This window comes from Arachis ipaensis, chromosome B05 (genome assembly GCF_000816755.2).
Source record: "Arachis ipaensis cultivar K30076 chromosome B05, Araip1.1, whole genome shotgun sequence".
Taxonomy (NCBI): Eukaryota; Viridiplantae; Streptophyta; class Magnoliopsida; order Fabales; family Fabaceae; genus Arachis; species Arachis ipaensis.
Genome location: NC_029789.2, coordinates 115581988 through 115600802, shown reverse-complemented (window position 1 = coordinate 115600802; position 18815 = coordinate 115581988). Strand labels below are relative to the sequence as shown.

The 18815-nt window shown below is 33.2% G+C and overlaps 1 long non-coding RNA gene across 10 annotated transcripts; it reads right to left on the bottom strand.

Annotated features, from left to right (window-relative positions):
- Positions 2687-10148, bottom strand: LOC107643862. Of its 10 annotated transcripts, none has more exons than XR_002363396.1 (7): positions 9897-10148; positions 9682-9807; positions 7871-8000; positions 6807-6904; positions 5982-6057; positions 4366-5861; positions 2687-2842 (listed from the first exon to the last, which is right to left on the bottom strand). It is a non-coding gene; the product is annotated as an uncharacterized LOC107643862 (long non-coding RNA). The 10 variants fall into 10 exon arrangements; XR_002363397.1 differs by lacking the exon at positions 2687-2842 and adding an exon at positions 4245-4270; XR_001621136.2 differs by lacking the exon at positions 2687-2842 and having other exon boundaries at positions 4245-4542; positions 4927-5861; positions 9897-10142.

Below are 18815 nucleotides of genomic sequence, written 5' to 3'. Positions count from 1 at the left end.
CGAGTTGAGTTGCTAGAATTTATTTTCTCCTTGCCTTGTTAGTTAGAGTTTTATTTAGAAGGTTAGGTTCTGTAATTGCTTTTGTATGTAATGCTACAACGTATTTATTAATATTAAGAATGTGAATATGTGTTGTTTGTACTTGTTGAAAAAGTTATGGTTTTAGTAAAACCATCGGTAAATTTACATGTAAAGGCTCAATATTAAATAGATAATAAAAGGAATTAGGTTAGTAACGCCTTACTTTTGGTATGATCATGAGGTGCTCGAATTAATCACACACACTTACTTTTGGTACGATCATGAGGTGCTCGAATTCATCACTCCCTAATCACCTCAACAACCAAACATTCAATCCAAACTTATCCTATGGTCATCTAGCCTAAGTTTTCACAACACATTACATATTATATACGAGAAACCAAAAACATACCTTGGCCAATTCTTCGTTAAACTCGGAACACCTCAAGTGTTCACGCGCCACAAACTCCACCACTCCAATCTCTAACCAACAAACCCAGCCTCCAAAGTTAACCTTATAGCTTCCAATTTCTCAAATTGACTCCATTCAACAACCAATTTCAACCTCTCATAATTGTCATTATAATCAACATAGAGTTCACTAATTCAACAGTACACAAGGGTTTTGAGGGTGCTTACCTCACCCACAGCTCAGACAAGCTAAATCCGACAATATTCGCAAGTTAATTCGAAGTTAAACACCAAAATTACACAAAATTCAACATACTTGTTCATTGAATTTCGAAATTAGGGAGAGCATGGCTGAGGGAGAAACCGAGATTTTCTTATGAAATTGTTGGATGGGTTTTGTAGAGAATTTTGTGATGAACACGTACCCGCTTACGGCTCGTCAATCGGAGCTCCGGATCAAAAGTTATGTGAGATTGAAATCTAGCCTTTTGTGATTTTCTTTGTTCCTCCCCCCTTTTTGAAATTTCCAGCGTGTTTCCCTCAAGATTCGAGGAAGGAAGAGCTAAGCTATTCATTAATATGAGGTTTGAGTTGGGCCTTGGCCCATTATGGGCTCGATTTGTTCGGTTCGGTCCATTTAGCCCAATCTTGGGCTAAATTCTTGAAAATTAGTGTCAAAATTCTTATTTTAATTAGTTCTATCTCATTAAACTATAAAATTCAATTTTCTAATTTCTTTTATTAATAATTAATTTATTAGCTAATTATCTACTGATTTTGTGGGTTTTACATCCTACCCCTTAACAGAAATTTTCGCCCTCAAAAATATCATCCGCCATGCGAGTTCATGAGCATAATCCTCCTTTTAACTCAATGTATAGTAGTCCTAAGGTCTTCCTAGTCTACGCACTTTCGTTGCTGCACTCTGATTCATTTATCTCTAAGAATTTGATCATTCATCCAATGCCAACCAAAACCCTCACTAAACTCAGCAAGCTCTAATGGCAATATCCTAGTCGGAGCGTTTCGGTTTGGTTCTAAGTTAAATACTAAGCTTGACATTTTTAGTTTTGGGTTTTTATCCCTATCTTAGACTATGGATGAATGTGGTATTTCCCAGTCACACACTGCTCTATAAATCTAGTTATTGCAATTACCTCAACATTCTACCGATCTTTGCAACGGTTTATCTCTTGCAACTTCTCCTTCTCAGTCTAACGGTCTCAATGTCCTCGCAATTTTCATACTCCATCCCTTAAGTAGTAGCTTCCACAGCAGCAACTGAGAAAATCAACCGTATCACCTCACTCACGTCCACGAGTCACCCTTTGGGTCCTATCCACACCGAACAATTGATATTAAGGTGATCAGTCTTAATATCTCAAGTCTAGTGTTTCGAATCTCCAAAGGTAATGCTCATGAATATTCATGCTATACATGTCAAGCAGACATCCTAAATAGCATATGCACATAGCCAGAGTATGCTCAGAAGCATAGTCAGTTAATTGCCCAGGCTCTACGGGAACGAACTGCTCTGATACCATAACGTAACATCCTACCACACTTAATCTTATGCTTAAGTCATAAAATTGAGGTGAGATATTACGACCTCTAAAAGTAAAATTATATATAAAATATAGTTGAAAAGGAGGTTTATCTAGGAGCCTTGAAGAAAAGTTATTGAATGAAATACAAGCAGAATAACGCAACAATCACGATCGAATAGAATTAGAAAGGTGGATAAGATCGAACGGAAAAGATAATATATATATAAGATCAGAGTTCCAAGTATGCAATTAACAAGCTCTAGGCTCGGCCTACGAAAGAGAGACCGACCAGAGTATACATATACATATATATACACCCCAAAATAACCCAAAATAGAAAATCGACAACCTGTTTCTCCGTGTCAACCTCTAAGAGGGACAAGCATAAAATACAAGGTGGAGAATCTATACATATATAAATATAAACAAAGAGGAAGTATAGGGAGCCAATGGAATATTTGTACAATATGTACAATGGAGGTTTAGATATGTCCGATTCAGTATTAGAGATATAACCATTAGTGTTATCTTTTCCCGTCAGCTGAAGCTTTTGGGATGAGTGGTATCATGACATGGTATCAGAGCTCTAGATCTGAAAGGTCAAGAGTTCGATCCTTGGTGAACCCCAAAATTAGCTTAAACTTTTGGGATGAGATGTTTATTATCCCTAGTACCCGGATGGTTATTCTAGATAGTATGGGTGATGTTCATTTTTTAACTCATATAGCCTATTGTACACATTGTACAAATATTCCATTGGCTCCCTAGCAGGACTCATAAACAAAATACAACCCAGTGTCCCAAGAGTTCTTCGCTTTCTCAGAGTCTCCAGAATACACAGTGTGGTACTTCTCAACCTGCATCTGAAAAATAACAACACGTATGAAATGAGAACTGGAGGTTCTCAGCATGGTAGTGGTGCCTACATACATAATATATAAGGTCCTTAAAAAGCCAGAGGCAATCCTAGAACTTCGACACTCAGTTTTTAAAACTTAAAGATTTAAAATAGTAGCCATAAGTGGGGTAGCTCTCTAATGTTCTTAATCCTAACTAAACTCTAAGTTGAACCTACAACTATTCACCTTCCTCCACTATCCTCCAAAACACCAGTAGAACCACACAGACAAACAAAATAGACAATGACAAACACAAATAGGATACAATTACAGCAGGTAGTGAATATAATAGGTAAGCATGATAATCACATAGGCAAGCCCAATTAAATGCACAATCAAACAAAATACGCATATACACATGATGTAAGCCTGCCCTATGGCTGATAATATCATCTGTCGGTTATATAGCCAACCTGACACGTCTTGGTAGTTAACCAAGGACAGAAACTCCCATCGCGTAGTAAGTGGGTTTGAGCTACAACCCCTTTGTTACTACCCGCTTAACCCAGAGCGAGTGGAAGAACCACTACAACCGCTACTACCTAGGCGGGTGTTTAAAAGCTCAACTTGGAGCAAGTGGAATAATCCACTACTGCCGCTACTACCCAGGCGTCACAATCACTGACCTGGAGCAAGCGGGACGAACCACAATCCTTGCTACTGCCTGGGTATCACAAAGATACATCCATTCATTCTTAATTAATTATCATCATTATCACATGTCAGACTTTGACCCAGAGCAAGTGGGACGAGCCACAATCCTTGCTACTGACCAGATATCACAAACATACATTCATTCAATCTCAATTCATATTATCAATTATAACTCATCAACATTTCGTCATTCTCATTCAGGTCATGTTCATTATTCACAACAATTCGTCGCAAGACTCTGCATTTCCCGCACTTCTCAAATTACATCACCCATTCACAATCTTTCTTCACTCGCAAGTTATTAGCCTCTCAAGGTTCAACTCCCTCACTGTAATTAAAACTAAGTTTTAGGGTCTTAGAGAGTAAAAATAGAGGCTTAAAATCTTGAAATCACGCTTAAATCACAAAAACTCACTGTTGCTAAAATAGGATTCTTATTGTATTTGCTGTCATTTTAATTAGTTCTGTTTTAGAATTAGGCATATACATTTTTTGTTTTAGAATAAATAAATCCTCTATAAGAATTCATTAGTTTTTCATCTAGTCATTCTCTTTGAAAAATGATATGTACCGTTTTGGACAGCATTTGAATAAGGGATATCATGCAATATTTGTTTGTGCAGTGTCATATGTATGGTCTCTGCATCTAATCTTTAACTATTATGGCTAATCTAAATTATTGATCAAATTCAACTGTCAAAATAGAACTCCATTGGGTGAAAATGCTAGGTCCATTCACTGCCACATGTTATAATAACACCGCGTCAAGTATAAGCGTAAGGTAATAATGCATAAATACTAAATGAAATTCCCACAACTACAACATGATCTACCTTTAGGATCCTATCTAGTTTCACCAGCATGACCTCAAGTATTTGTTTCTTTCCACCACTATACCTCAATGGGAATCTGTTGTAACATTTATCGTCGTCAAGCTTGCATTTAGTATCCCTTCGACCGTATGGCGTGACGAATTCATCATGGCCTACGGAATCTGTCGTGAGGTCCACCTGTAGAGTCATTAATGGGGAATAAGTCAACTGTAAGTACATTTAAATATTTTTTTCCATCATGCTTGTATATGTATATATCAATTCTTAAAAACAATACGACACTGTTAATCGAATCTAGGATTTGAAAGTTTCACATACATAATATAGAAGGGCCAATTACACGTAACCAAATGTCAACAGAGCACTTACTTCAGCTAAGAAAATAAATGTAGACAAAATATATACCATAACACTGATAATTTTATAATTTTCCTCCAACTAAAAGAAGGTCGTTCCCTTCGTTAGGCTTTATTTCAAGTACATTCAAATGCAGCACAACAACCATGCAATAATAATGAGGCAATAATGGTAATAACAACAGTAATAATAATAAATCAATACCATTCAGCAGCAGGCAACAACTACACATTGACCAGAAAGTCAAAGTAGCCCACATTGTGATGATGTTGTTGAGAGTCCTATAAGGTTACAAAGACTAGGCCAAACTAAACATGAAGCAACCGTGTAGTCAATTAAAGGACACATAGAGAAATTATTTTGCACACGATAAAAAATTTCAGCACATATTTCCTAATTCACTATCACAAACATTGATCCACGTCAAGCTTCGTCTCATAAGGTACTCACAGCTTGTAATAAATATTGTTGAATATCGTAACAAATTAAAACTTAGAGTCACCTTACCATAAAAGGAGAATTTGGCTGTTATTAGTGTTCAATAAGATTTTAATCATTTTCAAAGCAAGTAACACACAATTAGCAACACTAAACCAACATAACCTCTTAAATGGAAGATAGTAAAGTGATTAGTGATTGGCAGAAAAATATTTCCAACAAAAAAATCCCCAATAAAAGCTTTAAGGTATTCAACTTCAAATACGTTACCAATTCGGGATTTTTTGTTCTGACATCTTTCTTCATACCTTGTCTCGCTGATTGGATTTCTTCTTTGCCTTTGTGCTACCTAAATAGCATGTGATCCATGCTGATCTCTGTCTTCGGCGGTGGTATGTATGTAGGGTCATTTGCGCCATCCAAGCTACATGTGGGGGTCGCTGTGACTCGTTTTTTACCTTACCTTTGTCTGAATGATGCTCTTTGAGCCTTTTCTTTCCACCACATACATAGTCGGATGACACATTTGTGATACCCTCCGAAGTAAAACCCTGATTATTTTGTCAAATAAGGCTAACGATAGTATATCGTAGATCTACTAGCATCTCATTCTGTCGATCAAAAGTGTCAATCAGGTGTCTTACATCGGACTACAAACTCAAGACAGTTGTGACTACACTCCTGGTGATACGGCTACACTTCTGCAGCCACGAATCAAAATGCAGAAAAATTTGTAGATCTTGAAAAGTTGTATGAGTTTCACACATCATGTTGTGAAAGAACCAAACATTTATTATGTTAAAAGTTGGGTTACGTCTTACTTGGCTACAAGCTACAACGGAAGACCGGCTGCTGGCAACATACGTATCATCCTGCTCGATAGCAGTCGCTGATGACCTGAAATATACGATAGACTACTTAAGTAAAGCAAATAACCTCAGACTCACAGCAACAGATCTAGAAATCAAACAGTAGAAGGGCCGAAAATTAAAATTTTGTATCACTACAAGAAACGTCGTTAAAATCGACGGCCAAATCGACGGCTAAACTGTCGATAATATTGAAATTCGACGACAAAATAGACGGCGCAGTTGGTCGCTATAAAGCTTGTCGATTTTTCAAAATGCTAATAAAATCGACGACATTTTTTGCCGTTGATAATAATTTAATAAAATCGACATTTGTTCCGTCTGTAATATGGGTGTGAGAATTTTACATTCTTACTAAAATCGACAACATTGCCGTCGATATTATTATTTAAAATCGACGCTTTCTTTGTCTATAATTGATTCAATAAAATCGACGGCCTTTGTGTCGATATTTAACTCAAAAAAATCAACAACACTTTTGTCTATAATATGTTTAATAAAATCGACGACAACGCCGTCGATATAATTGAATAGAATTGACACAGCTGCCGTCGATTTAATTATTTAGATTTGTCTATTTTACTTTTAAAAGCGACAACTTTACCGTCAATTTTAATAGTTATATGTTTAAATTTTTTTCTATTTGAAAAATAGTAAACCATTAATACAAATAAACTTTTAAATATAAAAATAAAATTTATACAAAATATTAGATAACAAGACAAATAAATTTTTAAATATAAAAATAAAATTTATACTAAATATTAAAATTTATACTAAATGGAATATGTTGCTCAATCTCTTCTTCAACTCCTTTCTGTTATGAATTTTGTCAGTTTTGTAGAAGAAACCATTGGTGTTGGAACATGATTTTCCTGCAACATATTCATTTTAGTTAATAGGTATACAACATATTTTTCCTGTGTAAGTAAGTTCAGTCTACCTGTAATCAAAATGTAATCCACATAGGCTAATAGAAAAATGATCGAGTCAGTTGTTCTTCTTATGAATAGAAATGGATCTGATTTAGTATTCTTAAAACAAAAAATATGTAAAGTAGAAGAAAGAGTTAAGAACCAAGTCCTGGGAGCCTGTTTTAGGCCGTATATTGCCTTGTTAAGCTAATAAAGAAATGAAATGATTCTAAGTTCTAACTAACCCATCCATGACGCTATATATTTTCATAAGTAGTTCCCATTCATTCTAATTGTAGATTACGTTGGAGAGTGAACAATGAAACTCAATGTTTTGATACTACTATATATGCATGTGTTGCACATAGTACTATAGAATGCATGTGACATAAACTGCCACACTAAGATTCTTGCACAAGCCACAAATCTATAAGAGAATCTTGTATAGCCCCACATTTTGTTATCTTAATGCGTGTAATAGGGTCTTCTCATGTTCTCAAATTATTAGTTCTATCTCTTACTTCTTTTTGACATTATTTCAATAGAATTATTCAGGTCCTGTACAATTTACAAAGATGACCATAATATCAATTAAATTAAAATTTTAATTCTAATGTGAAAGATATTTTTAAAATAATGAAAATGCATGGTATTTAATTTTATTTGGAGAGTCAAATTAAGGTGGTAGAATACCTTCAACTCATCAATAATGTGGCCTAGCTTTTAATTTTCTTCTGTGAACTCATGAATAATAATCCAGCTTCTTGAAACAGGAGATGAAAACTAGTACTACTGAATCAACCATTTTATTTACAAATTAAAGATAACTATTAAATCAAGAAAACAGAATCATCCATGCATATTAAAGATATATAGAACATGATGAGAGAGGATGACATGCATGTATCATGAATCATGAATATGTACCTGTTGCCAAGCATTTCATGAAGCTTGATGATGGTTTCTTCTTCTTCAATGGTGAAATTCCCTCTCTTGATATCAGGCCTCAGATAATTTATCCACCTTAATCTGCAGCTCTTTCCACACCTTAACAGCCCTGACCAAATTGTCATTGTACTTAGAATTAATCATTCATAAAAATAATTAATCTGACATATAAAAAGAAGTACACGAATAATTATATTTCTAACCTACTTGTATTATATATAGACCTTGGTTTCAGCTTGTATATATTATAGAGAAAAGGACAAATAGGTCCCTAACATTTTGCTCCGCGGAAATTTTCATCCCTAATCATTGAAAAATACTTTTAAGTCCCTGACCTTCACAAAACTTGGACAGATCAGTCCCTGACGGAGGCATTTGGACGGAGGGACTGATCCGTCCAAGTTTTGTGAAGGTCAGGGACTTAAAATTATTTTTCAATGGTCAGGGACAAAAATGTCCGCAGAGCAAAAAGTCAGGGACCTATTTGTCCTTTTCTCTATATTATAATATCCCATGTTAATTTGTTCCTTAGACATTGGAAGAAACACAGCAAACAAACATATATCTTATTAACGTGAATTCATGGGCAAAACACTTGGTCAGTCAAGCTAAGGTTATCTTCTCATTTATTTTTATAATTTATTCTACTTTTTTTCCCATATATATCTAAATCTGACGTTAGAAGAAAACTACTTATTAGACCTTGATTTGGTCTTATTGGACATTGATAGATTGGGATAGGATACATGAAAAAATATGAATAATGGAAACTGGAAAGCATCTAGTCATTTAGTGATATTCGAAGAAAGTGAAGAATTTATATTACAAATATTAATATAAAGATTAATTATAATAAACTTATTATTACAAAGCCCTTGGAAAATTAATTATAATATAAAGATTAAATTAATAACAGTACTAATAAAGCATAAAGATAAAGATAAACTGTTGGTTACAAATTGCAAGTCAATGAAAGCTATGTTTGACCTCGCTTGGGAAAATAAGCCATCAGCTTCTAAGAAAAACCAAAATTAGAGCACATGTTCAACATGAAGAAAAACCAGCTTGAAGGGATTCTTAAGTAAAACAATTTGCATAAGATATGGGTTCAAGATTGTAAAAGGTTGGAAAACATATTTTCTGGTCCTGTCGCCAAAACACTTGAAAAAAATCTTGAAGAGCTTGTGGTCTTGGATTGCTCTCAATTGAGGGAAATTCTAGCCATCAAGGAAGAAAATGCCAACAACAGTGGTGAACAAATTTTTGACTTTTCAAAACTGGCAACCATCAAATTTTTGAGACTACCAAAAATTCAAGAGTTTCTATCCAGGAACTAAAGAAATAAAATTTCCAGCATTGAACAACTTTTCTATTGAATAGGGTTTATAAAAAAGAAATAATTTAATGTTGATTCATGGCAAGGACTATGGCTCTAAACAGGGTTTATAAAGAAGAAATAATTTAATGATAAAATGGCAGGATCTAGTAACAAGACACCTAAAAAAAAGTATATAAGCTCAACAACCTGAGTTGTTCAGATTTATATATTTTCCAAAATAACACATGATTTAGTAATGCAAATTCCCTCCCTCCATATGTTTTGTCAATCAATAAACAAACTAAATTAAAAATCTAAATTTAAAGCCTAATTACTAAATCATCCATTAAAAACCAATCAACAAACTAATTATCTAAAATATGAAACCCCAAATCAACAAATTAATTAGCTAAGTAGGGGAGCAGGGGAGTAGGGAAGAATCCAAACACAAGCAGGGGAGCAGGTAACTCACCCTCACCAGGCCATTGGATAAGCACGAGCTAGCAGCGACGGCAAGTAGAACCAGCGACAATGGTAAAGGGAACTTCGGAACCAGTGACGGTAAGTGTTTTCAAATTACGTGCTCCTACCTGTCATCCTTGACAACATTCAATTCTTATCAAATACATGTTGAATCGAATAACTTATGAATAAACCCTAAACAAAGAAGAAAGAATGGAAACTGACCCTCGCTGGAGTTTTACCTCGCCGAAAACCCTTGCTTTGAGTAAGGCGTTGGAGTAGGGTTTATGGTTGAGAGAGAGTGTGTGTTGAGGAGCGCCGGTGAAGCAACCGTGATGGAGTGGCGACGGCAGCGGAGAATGACGCGGGATGGTGCTGAAATGGGGAATTTTGGGTAAAAGGAAATTGTGTTTCTGAATTCTCTGGACGCGGGAAGTCGACGGGGGTAAGTGTTTTTTAATGATAAAAATCGACGGCACATTTGTCGATTTTAAATTAAAAACAATCGATACTCTATGCATCTATTTTATATATTAAATCTATATCGTTTATTTGGTTTTAGAAAATGATCTAGACCGTTAAAATTTATCGACGGTAATTGTTGTCGATATTTTAATAATTAATAAAATCGACGCCGTTTTCGTCGATTTTAAAATAAAATTATTTTCAGCCCCAAGTTCGTCGATAATGTGACGATAATATTATGTATCATAACATTATCGACGACTTGGCCGTCGATTTTAATATTTTATTTTTAATTTTTTTTCTAGCAATATCGACAGCAAGCCGTCGATAAATATCGACAGCAGAAATAACCGTCGATTTTTAGCGTCGAAAAAATCGTTTTTTTCTAGTAATGTATATTCAACTATGGTGTCATACATTTGATATTAGAGATAATTATAATTAGTTATTTATTTTAAAAAATTAACAAGTCCTTGTCAAATACAAGAATTATTTCCGTGTTTATAATTTTTTTACCGTTTCAAATGTAACAAAATATAGAAGTAGCTATTTTTAAATATTATGAGTGTTTATAATTTTTTTACTGTTTCAAATGTAACAAAATATAAAATTATCTATTTTTAAATATTATGTTAATTAATTTACTTTGTCAAGTATCTATGTGACAACAAATTATATTTTTATGCTTGATTTCAATAAAAAGTATCGCATGAAATAAAATTAATTAATTGCACTATTTATTTTGTTATATGGATTTAAAATTTATTAAAGTATTTTGATATAATAACATGGACAAAAATTATGAGAAAAAATAATGAAAAAAAAACAACTAAATATAATTAGAGAATAAACAAAATTATTATGCATAATATTGGAGTACTTTTTATATGATTATAGAGGTTAAGATTAATTAAAAAAAGAAAATATTAAAAAAGAGGTCCAAACCAAATAAAAAATACAGATAATCTGATTGCATGTAGAGACATAAACTAATTCAAGACAGGTAACATAAGCTTCAAACTTAAAAATTACATGTTCATAAAAGGGTCTCTTAAAAGAAAAAACCATTTTGAATTATCCGTTATGTAAGCAGTGTTCACAAGTAGACAAACCTAAGACAATTTATTCCAGGATGGAATGGTTAACATTCTTTCAGTGACATTCTGCTAAACTTTTTAAGTCTGCGATTTTCAACCCTTCTCTTTATTCGAGTATTGGTCCTCCTAATGTACTCAATGGCTTATTCTTTGTTTTCAAATATTTTAATAATGAAAAACAAATGAGATTAGTTTATGGGAGGCATGGAAATTTTTCAACCACCACAATATAAGGGTACTGGTACTTTACGAGGTTGTAGTAATACTTGGTTAGATAACAAATCACTGCTTAAAAACTGAATAATTTTGAATTTTTTCTTTCTTTATCCCACTGTAAATCATCTTGTCATATCCAATTCAGGAATGGGTGTACAAAGGGTCCAATGGGGGCAACTGTCCTGTTACTATTGTTAAAAAGTGTTAAAAAGTGTTCACTCACCACTGTTTGCACGGGGTGTCTCCCATTTTGCGCATGACGACATCGCCTTTCCAGAGGAATCAACTGGGGTTGCTCGCTTCACTCTACTATGATTTTTGGTGCCAGTGTTCATTAATTTGTGCCCGAAAAATAGGTCCTCGTTGACTTCCTACAAGCGCAGAAAGGGTGAACCAACACATGGAGAATATTACACATCCTACACCTACTGAGATTGTACAATTGTGAGGTTGATGACATTAGTAGCTCATAATTAATAACATTCATTATGGTCAATCTACTTATATGAGCAAAAATGTTTCAACAAATTGATACGGACAGCTACGAATATTTTATGGAAGCATTACAAATCATGAAAATAAACACACGAATGGTTCCTATGAACACAAATAACAAAATGAAACCATCTAAAACAGCAAAAAAAAAGCATTGGAAAATATATTGACAATCATGTGATAAGAATCTACAATAACATCACTTAATAACCACAAATCTGATGGGAGAGCAAAAAAAAAAAACCACTTCATCTTGAAGCAACAGTTTTTTTCCATAGTAATATCTAACAAATGGAGTACAAATTAAAGAATAATCACTACTTGTTATGCATGAGCAGCCAAAGTATGTATTAAAATCAAACATTGATTGCAATTGAAATAGCCATAGGTGTTTAAATTACACTGAAAAATGTAGTGAGAAGACTGAAATTTAATTATACAGTTTTTATTAAATTCCTTATAAAGATTTATCACCATTAGCCGTGAAAGAGACTTTTGGTCGGCATATTGACACAATGATGCCATACCTGTTGCACTAAGAATACAATTGAAGCATCAATTATAAACATCATAAACATATATTTGAGTTACAGATAACTATGCTGGCTTAGCTTGAGTGATCCTGGTTGTACTCACTGATGAAGCAAGAGTTTGTAAATCCAGGTAATTTATACATAACTCCAACACAAAGTTGTAGACTTTCATTACAATAAGAAAGATAAGCTTAAAATCTCAAATTACAATGAAGTAAATGAAATAATAATTAATATAAGCAGATGAAGTGAGATTTTTTTTATTAATTTTATCATTTTATAAAACTTTCATTCAAATAATTTTTTTCCAACTATTATATATACATAAGAGGTCATCAACATAAGCCACTACTATTATGTTTTAAGTTTATCATTTTATATTTCTTTATTGATCTTAAGTTTTTTTAAAAAATCATTGATTTCGAAAATATATTATATTTTTAGTTGTTTTTTTGTGAATTATAGCCTCCTTGTTGTAATTATTTATTCCCATGATTATAAATTTATGATGACTAAAAAATAAAAAAATAACTACATTTAACTTGAACATAAAAAATCTTACATAATATATACAATGAATTATATATTTCACTATCCTAAAATCTTTTTTCAAGAATAGCAACTAAGCTCCGCGAAGAGTTACACCAACAAACTCATATTCAACAGCATGCAGAAGATTTATATTAGCACCATGGGAACCTAATTTGTTAAGAAAAGAATTGGTTCAACAAATAACAACCTGAGTTTTGGTACCAAGTGAAAGCTGGGACAAAAAAAATACGAAGGTGGGACACCAAGGAGAGGAAGTCGCGACTTTGGGGGGACGAGGACAAGATGATGGCGGTGCTTCGAAGAGAAGAAAAAGGGAAAAGGTTGTAGTGGTGCCTTAAGACTTGTGAGGAGGGACGTCGGTGACGAGTCAGAATTCAGCTTTGACATTGATGGCATCCTCGAAAAAGAGAAACTAAGTTCATGATTAGGGTAGTTCGTTCTACCTAGTTGGGACTTTTGCTTGATGTGGAGGTGAATTCGGTCCTTCAGAGCTTACCTTGACCCAAGTCGTAATATTGGGTTTTTTAGGGCCACGGCTTATAATAGGTATTGTTTCATATTTTAGGAACAACCATATTTAGTGACGAAGAGCCAGGGGAGGTAGCCATGGTTGTTGGTGACGAGGAGCAATGGAGGCCTGCGACAAGAACTCTGCTGCAGAAGCGGGTTTGGGGTAGGGGCAAGTTTGGTGACGGTCTGGGTTTGGGTTTGGTTATTTGGCTTAGCCTAAAAGAAAAAAAATAAAGATTGAGCTGAAACAAAATTAACAGATATTGGGCCAACACTCATTTTATGTTGTTGTTACCTTTTGGTGATGATTCATTTGGGACTTCTGATGAGATGTCCCATTTGGATTGTTGTTACTTCTTGTTTTTTACAAAAATGGGCCACAAAGAGTAGGCCCAACATAGTTTTGTTGGTAACAAGTACGAAGGAACAAACCCTATCATTATCTGTACAGCATACTCTGCAACACCCTGCTGCTGTAAGGGTTTACGATCACACACCCATCACTCGGTCATCGGAGGGTCACTTACACTGAGACCGAGACCGTCATTAGACATTATTTTGTAAAGTGAATGGGTGTCCTTACGTAGAGACACCACAACATTCATGGCCCCGTCAACACTATTCATCCAATTCTCACAGCTATAAACAGGCACTCATTTGGATGATAGTAAACTAGAATAAAGAGCAATGGATACAAAGTAGAAAAGACAAGTCATGTACACTCACATGATTCGCAACGTGCCCATCAACGTGCCCTCCAGCTTTATGTCCAATGTCCTTTTCTTCTCTGTATATTCACACATGCCATGGTCGTAGAGATTCTCAAGTGCAAATATTCATTCAACCTAGCCTTGTATGGGTCATGGGACTGAAAATCAATGCAAATCTTCACCCTAAAACCTTTGTTAAACCCCACTCTCACACCCAAAGAAAAGACTAGAGATGAATGGATGGGTGTTCACGAGAAAATATATGAGTATGAGGCTACCCAATTGAGTACTCATCTTTCTTTTCCTTCAAATAACCTTTATTGAGTTATCTATCTAAGGGATAGAAAAAGGGTGTCACAAGATAAATTCGAAGGCAGTTTTCAAAATTACTAAGAATCACGCTTCCTGAAGCATGTCTGTCTCATGTGTCCCATCTACGCATCCTCAATCAAAATTTTTATTCCCACCAATTACTTAGGATGGAAAAATATTGGACTTTAGCGCCAAATTATTTGCTCATAGAGATGGTGGTCTTATAATTCTGTGAGGTCTAATTATAGGAGTAATACACAAGGGTTAGCCACACTACTTGAATATAACCACAACTATAGTTGGTGTTATGTTTGGTCTTTTTATTTTTTTATTATATTATTGCAATGTCTATAGTTATATCAAATTAAAAAATTTTACGAACAGTATGTGACATTAAAATTTATAGAATACAATTTTAAACAGATTATGAATACTCTTTTATCTAGATTTTTATACCAATTAAAACCATGTTGAAAAAAAATACATCATTATACCTTAAGCACGGTATATATATCAAGAGGATATATAATTCCGTTGGTGATTTTTTGAAATGAGAGAAAAATTAACATATTAATCAACACCACACTCAATTCTCAGTTGAATGTTGAGGATGATGATATCTAAAAATTTAAATATACAAGATATAATTATATTGAGTTCGAAAATAGTTATCAGCACAGGCTTACATTAACACAAGTTAATTTAGAGTAGTAATATTTTACATTAGTCCCTAANNNGAGTTAGATAATTTAATAATTAAAAAATTTTAATTATCAAATGAGTCTATAATCTTTAATGTTGTTACATATATTAATTCTTATGTAAAAATTATTAAAAAATTAGACAAACTAATCTTGTTATGGACCTTTAATAACAAAACATAACAATCCTAATAAAGTTTTAAAATTTTTTTACTAGTAACTCAAGTAAATACCATGTTATGAAGACTAATTTAATTAAGGAAATAAAAGTTTGGAGACTAATTCAATTTGGTTATTAAAATTTGTCAAGAACTAAAGCATTCAACTAAATTTTTTTTACAAATCCCTTTGGGGTATTATTTGTTAATTTAACTATAAGAAGACTGGGCTTACCATGAGAAGTTCAATTAATTATACTGTGTAACATAAATAAAAAATATTATATTTTTTAGGAATTGAGTGAATAACATGTAAATTAATGTTAAATTTATAAAACTCATTTATTAAAAATACTATACATTCACATCAATTTGATCTTTTGGATGTAATTCATCATAATTACTGAACAAAGATAAAAGCACGAGCAATTATATAATAACAACAATAAAAAATCTTTATGAAATTGATATATTTCTTAAATATTGATTTGTTTATTTTTCTACTATCTTTATATAATAGATAATAGAGTTTAAAATTTAGTACATTTAATTCTAAGCAGATAAATTTATTCTTATTTGCTGGTGTGAATGTTTACCTAAGATTATACTTTATGGTGTAATTTTGAATTTTAGTTATAGTTTTTCTTAATTTATGTTTAAAAATAACTAAAGAAAAGAGTTAAGAAAAAGGGACTGAGAATAAAAATATAAAATATATAATATATAACATAGAATTATAAATAAACTTGGTTAATCATAATATATTGGAATGTATACCTAGTAATAAGTAGTAGTTGTGTCAAAGCTAAACGTATTTAGAGATAATGTTTTGGACAACTCGTTTGATGTACAAAATATAAAATGGAGTAATAATCACAAGGGTGTTATTGAATATATTTTTGATAAATCTTATATACTCTGAATATTTGTAATTAAAAATTGTTATTATAATAATTATAATGTAGATATTAATTAAATTTAACCGTTATATTTTAATTCAATTGAGATGATAGTAACAAATTTAATTGATTAGTCGTATATTAAATCTGATTTAACTTTTAAAATTGTTGATGATAAACGATACACTTAAATAGAGACAAATATTTTAAATCTTAGAATTTATATTCTTTAAATCAATATTATAGATTTATGGTACACAATTTTATTAACTTATTATCCTAAAAAATTTCACTGTTACTATCTATGAAAAATTATTGATAACTACTACACGATGAATATGTATGTGTTTTAATGAAAAACAAATAATAGAATACTTGCATGCGATTATGATTATAATATTGAAATGCAAGATTTTTTGGGTCTTTGAAAAAGTTGCTAAACGGCAAAAGCAGCTTGGATTCTATAAATACTATTAGAACGGGATATCTATAATGCACCTCAAACACATAAATATGTTACTCATGCCCACATACATCGGACATGTGAATAATGGCTACTTTCATATCATGTTATATTTTCATACCCTTAACTTTTTTTGCCAACATAACAAGCTACACGGCTCTTAATGGTCTACCACATGGGAATGAGTGAAATTGGGAATTCATAGAATGTAGACATTATGTTGACATCCAGAACTGGAAGGATAACGGTCTGAGTATCCTTTCTAGTAAGTTGAGGAGGGAGCAGTCGACGGTAGACACCAGTGATCTTTGGCTGATGTCCACCAATATTTTGGCATACTCCAATGCTGAAATAAGTGGGGTGTCTTCTTAAACGTGACCGATACTTGCATCTCACCTACCCGAATGTCTGGCCGCACCTGTTTCGGCAATTAAGAGGGCTCCAGTGACGGGGGGCTTCAGACAACGAGGGTGCTCACAACTTTCGTTGTGTAATTCTTGAGAACTGGAATGCCTAACCTTACATTATTTTTAGCAAGGATGTAACACCCTAACTTTTAACACCTCATGATTGTACTAAAAGGTCAGGCGTTACTTACCTCTAAGTCTTTCTATTTTATACTACCTTTATTTAATATCGAGCCCTTACGAATACAAACTGGAACTTTACTCAAGAAAACGATAAGTCTTTTTTGTTAATCACTTAATCAAAATGATAACTACATATATACACATAATCACATAGCATCATATACATAGACATAATCCAAGATTCTCAAATACAAGTCCTACCCCTCTAAAAAATTAAAGACAATAAACGGCAAGGGGAAAATAAAGTCTAAGACTAAACCATATACAAAAAGTATGAATACATATACATAAACCTCTGTGGATCGGCCGTGGCTCCTCGCGAAGGATTCCTGAACCTATCACTGAAAACAAAAGATCTGTAGGGGGTGAGAATGTCGTCCTCGCATGTTCTCAGTATGGAAAGTGAATGCCGTGAGAGTAGAGAAATAAAATGCAAATATTTATTGTATAAGTTTAAAATAATTACCTTTAAGATTCTTTAAACTCACTTTAAAGACTAGTTAGTTTTCTTAGAATAACATTATTTTAAGCGAAACACAGTCCCGTCACTCAGTTTTGAGTTATAATGATTAGTTTTTGGTTATCTTAATTCTGAACATATACAAGAATCAACAAGCACAAACAGACTCGCAATATAAACACACAAACTATTTATACAAATATCAAACAGCATAATCATAGAGAAAGAAAATGAGTAAACACAACCAAATACAAATGTTCAAATAATATGATGCATGTCTAGTCCTATCGCAGGTAATAAGCTCATTAGTCAGTTTCGACCCGCACCCGATGCAATCCAACCCACAAGTCGGATAAGGCATTCTAGCAACATAACCTCTGCAAGTTTCCACTTCTTGCAGGCGCTGATTATCATGCTGAAGTATGTCAAACATGACCTCTGCAAGTATTTCTAGGCACTGTGTAACGGCCTAGCCTCGAAGAAATGACGCTATAACAGAAGTTTTATCAAATCATTAGGAACTTTAGTGCATATAAGCACCTCCACTACACAGATGCTGTGTCATCAAGCTGTTGAGTCAGCAGCTTGACTGCACCAGACACCTCTTTTGATCTAAGCAGACACGTCGCGAAAAGTAGCATTTTTAAGCCACTTCGGTTCCGAATTTCAAAATTATTATTTTTGTGGTTAGTCTCTATATGACGAGCCGGTCTCGAATTTCAAGAGAAAAATTATATTATTATTTCCTCAGCTGTGGTTAATGTTAATCTATGTTTAGTAATATAATAACTAAGCTAGAAATCTACCGGTAATGGATAATACCGACATTCTTAGATGAACTTAGCAATGCTAATGCTTCATTATATATCTTTTATTCCTATGATTATCTTGTTACTAGTATCATTTATACTAGTAAAGCTCATGTTTATCCTTTAGTAGTATAATCTGATGTATCTAGTTTTAGTAATTATCTTCAGAATGAT